This window comes from Arachis ipaensis, chromosome B10 (assembly GCF_000816755.2).
Source record: "Arachis ipaensis cultivar K30076 chromosome B10, Araip1.1, whole genome shotgun sequence".
Taxonomy (NCBI): Eukaryota; Viridiplantae; Streptophyta; class Magnoliopsida; order Fabales; family Fabaceae; genus Arachis; species Arachis ipaensis.
Window position 1 is genome coordinate 103449395 of NC_029794.2, and position 5209 is coordinate 103454603.

The window sequence follows — 5209 nt, forward strand, 5'->3', positions numbered from 1 at the left end:
AACTCAGATTTTAGATAGTGTTATTGATTCTCCTATTTTAGTGTGATGATTCTTGAACACAGCTTTTTTATGAGTCTTGGCCGTGGCCCTAAGCACTTTGTTTTCCAGTATTACTACCGGATACATAAATGCCACAGACACATAACTGGGTGAACCTTTTCAGATTGTGACTCAGCTTTGCTAAAGTCCCCAATTAGAGGTGTCCAGAGTTCTTAAGCACACTCTTCTTTTTGCTTTGGACCTTGACTTTAACCGCTCAGTCTCAAGTTTTCACTTGACACCTGCACGCCACAAGCACATGGTTAGGGACAGCTTGGTTTAGCCGCTTAGACCAGGATTTTATTCCTTTAGGCCCTCCTATCCACTGATGCTCAAAGCCTTGGGATCCTTTTTATTTGCCCTTGCCTTTTGGTTTTAAGGGTTATTGGCTTTTTGCTCTTGCCTCTTGGTTTTAAGAGCTTTTGGCTTTTTCTACTTGCTTTTTCTTTTTCTTTCTATATATATATATTTTTTTTTCGCCTATTTTAATATACATATATATATATTTTTCTGCAAGCTTTGTTCTTTGCTGCTTTTTCTTGCTTCAAGAATCATTTTTATGATTTTTCAGATTATCAATAACATGTCTCATGTTCATCATTCTTTCAAGAGCCAACATATTTAACAGTCTTAAACAACAAATTCAAAAGACATATACACTGTTCAAGCATTCATTCAGAAGACAGAAAGCATTGCCACCACATGTTACTAATTAGAATTTTTCTTATTAAAAACTCGAAATTTTATTACCTCTTATTCAAAAGATCTACTATTTTATTCATGTTTGCTGATGATGAGAAAAATAGACTATAACTTAATTGGGGATAAAATCAAACTAGACGCTAATTACTACTAATGATCATGTAATGAAGACACAAACATAGATAAGCACTTAACATAGAGAAAATGAAAAACAGAGAAAGTAAGAACAAGGAACGAGTCCACCTTAGTGATGATGGCATTTCCTTCTTGAGGCACCAATGATGTTCTTGAGCTCTTTTATGTCTTACACCAAACTTAAAATTTTTAGAAAACCAAACCAAAATTTTCGAAAACCAAAGGGAAATCAACAAGAAAACACCAAACTTTAAGTTTGGCACAAAATTTAATAGAGAAAATATAATTTATGAAAAAGAAGGTTTTGAAAAGAATATAAAAGACTCTAACCCAATTACCAAGAACACAGATTAACGCTCTAGCCAGATGAGTTATGGCACTTTCAAAAATTTTAAGAAAGATTATTTTTGAAAACACCAAACTTAAAGTTTGGCACAGGATTTAATAGAAAAATTATTTTTGAAAAAGGTTTTTAAAAAATATGATAGCCAATTATCATGAACATAAACACCACGTTCTAAATAACTGAGCTATAAGTTTAAAGTATTTTAACAAGGGATAAATAATAAAAGACTCTAAACCAAAAAAAAAGAAAGATTTTTCCTAATCTAAGCAACAAAATAATCCGTCAGTTGTTCAAACACGAACAATCCCCGGCAACAGCGCTAAAAACTTGGTGCACGAATTGTGAATCACACTTTTCACAACGCATACCACTAACCAGCAAGTGCACTGGGTCGTCCAAGTAATACCTTACGTGAGTAAGGGTCGAATCCCACGGAGATTGTTGGTTTGAAGCAATCTATGGTTATCTTGTAAATCTTAGTCAGGAAGTCAATTATGTTTATCAATTGAATTGTGAATAACCAGTAGAGCATAAATTAAAAGTTACTTGTTGTGCAGTAATGGAGAATATGTTGGAGCTTTGGAGATGCTTTGTCTTCTGAATCTCTGCTTTCCTCTGTCTTCTTGTTCAAGCACACACGTCCCCCTATGGCAAGCTGTGTGTTGGTGGATCACCGTTGTCAATGGCTACCTTCCATCCTTCCAGTAAAAACTACGCTCACGTGCTCTGTCACAGCACGGCTAATCACCGGTTGGTTCTCGATCCGGTTGGAATAGGATTTACTATCCTTTTGCATCTGTCACTAACGCCCAGCCTTCAGGAGTTTGAAGCTCGTCACAGTCATTCAATCCTTGAATCCTACTCGGAATACCACAGACAAGGTTTAGACTTTCCGGATTCTCATGAATGCTGCCATCAGTTCTAGCTTATACCACGGAGATTCTGATTAAAGAATCTAAGAGATACTCATTCAATCGGATATAGAACGGAGGTGGTTGTCAGGCACACGTTCATGGTTTGAGGAAGGTGATGAATGTCACAGATCATCACCTTCATCACAGTTAATCGCGAATGAACATCTTAGATAGAGACAAGCGTGGTTGAATGGAAAACAGAAATACTTGCATTAATTCATCGAGACACAGCAGAGCTCCTCACCCCCAACAATGGGGTTTAGAGACTCATGCCGTCAGAGAATACAAAGTTTAGATCTGAAATGTCATGAGATACAAAATAAGTCTCTAAAAGTTGTTTAAATACTAAACTAGTAGCCTATGGTTACAAAATATGAGTGGACTATGATGGATGATGCAGAGGTCCACTTCTGGGGCCCACTTGGTGTGTTCTGGGGCTGAGATTTGAGTGAGTCACGTGCAGAGGCCATTTGTGGAGTTGAACGCCAGTTTTTATGCCAGTTTGGGCGTTCAACTCCAGTTTTTTATCCTTTTCTGGCGCTGGACGCCAGAATTGGGCAGAGAACTGGCGTTGAACGCCAGTTTACGTCGTCTATCCGTGTGCAAAGTATAGTTCTTTAAGTATATGGGTCAGCATTTGACTGTGTTCCTTCTGTTGTTTTATTATTTGCTCTATAGCTTCCTGTATCTTGGTGACAGACGTCTCAAGATATTCCCAATATTCTGCTTGAGGAATCTCTGGGAGGGATTCCTGTGCTCTCTTCTTGATAAGATCCTCCTGTGCTTGTTGTCTCTCCATTGATGCTTTGGTGATTGACTTTTCAATTAGGATATATTCAGTTATTCTCATCTTGACTCCAGCGTCCTTGCAGAGCAGAGAAATCACGCTTGGATAAGCCAACCTGGCCTCTTTTGAATTTTTGTTAGCAATCTTATAGAGCTCAGTTGAAATCAGCTGATGAACCTCCACTTCTTTTCCCATCATGATGCAATGAATCATCACTGCTCTTTTAACTGTGACTTCAGAACGGTTGCTAGTGGGCAACAGAGAACGCCCAATGAAGTCCAGCCATCTTCTAGCAACTAGTTTGAGATCTTCCCTCTTGAGTTGATTTGGAACGCCCTTTGTGTTGGTGGTCCACCTGGCTCCAGGGATACAGATGTCCTCTAGAATCTTATCCAGGCCAATGTAGAGAATACAAAGTTTAGATCTAAAATGTCATGAGGTACAAAATAAGTCTCTAAAAATTGTTTAAATACTAAACTAGTAGCCTAGGGTTACAAAATATGAGTAAACTATGATGGATGATGTAGAGATCCACTTCTGGGGCCCACTTAGTGTGCTGGGGCCCACTTGTTGTGTGCTGGGGCTGAGACTTTAAGCAATTCACGTGCAGAGGCCATTTGTGGAGTTGAACGCCAGTTTTTATGCCAGTTTGGGCGTTCAACTCCAGCTTTTGATCCTTTTCTGGCGCTGGACGCTAGAATTGGGCAGAGGACTGTCGTTGAACGCCAGTTTACGTCGTCTATTCTTGTGCAAAGTATAAACTATTATATATTGCTGGAAAGCCCTGGATGTCTACTTTCCAACGCAATTGGAAGCACGCCATTTCGAGTTCTGTAGCTCTAGAAAATCCACTTTGAGTGCAGGGAGGTCAGAATCCAACAGCATCAGCAGTCCTTTTTCAGCCTGAATCAGATTTTTGCTCAGCTCCTTCAATTTCAGCCAGAAAAATACCTGAAATTACAGAAAAACACACAACTCATAGTAAAGTCCAGAAATATGAATTTTTCCTAAAAACTAATAAAAATAGACTAAAAACTAACTAAAACATACTCAAAACTATATGAAATTATCCCCAAAAAGCGTATAAAATATCCGCTCATCAGCCCACTAGCAACCGTTCTGAAGTCACCATTAAAAGAGCAGTGATGATCCATTGCATTATGTTGGGAAAAGAAGTGGAAGTTCATCAACTGATCCCATCTGAATTTTACATACTTGCAAACAAGAACTCCAAAGATGCCAGGATGGCTTATCCAAGCTTAATCTCTATGCTCTGCAAAGATGCTGGAGTAAGGATGGGAATAACGGAGTACATCTCAGTAGAGCAACCAATCACTAAAACCACAATGGAAAAACAAGTGCAAGATGACCCCATCAAGAGGAGAGCACAGGAATTTCTCTCAGAAATCCCTCAATTTGAATATTGGGAACATCTTGAAGCATCTGTTACTAAATTGCAAGAAGCTATGGACCAAATAAAAGAAGAACAGCAAAACCAAAACAACATGCTCTGCAAACTACTTAGGGAACAAGAAGAGCAAGCGTGACTTAAAGGAACTGAAGCGTCAGAAGTTATCTCTTGAAGGACCAAGCACCCCACATCCCAAATTCAAGGTTGTTGAGTTCTAATCTTAGCCTTAACTCTGTGATAATTGTTCTTATTTGAGTTTTACCTTAGAATTTATAGTAGTAGTTAGTAGTTATTTGACCTCCAATTAAGCTATAATTTATTTTTCTCATCATCATTAAACATGAATAAAATAGAAGATTTTCTTTAGAATAAGGAGGCAATATTTTTCGAGTTTTAATAAAAGAAATTCTAATTATTTACATGTGATGGCAATGCTTTCTGCCTTCTGAATGAATGCCTGAATTGAGCATATGTCTTTGGAATTTGATTATCTTGAATGTTAAATATGTTGGCTCTTGAAAGAATGATGAATATGAGACATGTTATTGATAATCTGAAAAATCATAAAAATGATTCTTGAAGCAAGAAAAAGCAGTGAATACAAAGCTTGCAGAAAAAAAAAAAAGAGAGAGAGAGAGAAAGCAAGCAGAAAAAGCCAATAGCCCTTAAAACCAAAAGGCAAGGGTAATAAAAAAGATCCAAGGCTTTGAGCATCAGTGGATAGGAGGGCCTAAAGGAATCAAATCCTGGTCTAAGCGGCTAAACCAAGCTGTCCCTAACCATGTGCTTGTGGCGTGAAGGTATCAAGTGAAAACTTGAGACTGAGCGGTTAAAGTCAAGGTCCAAAGCAAAAAGAAGAGTGTGCTTAAGAACCC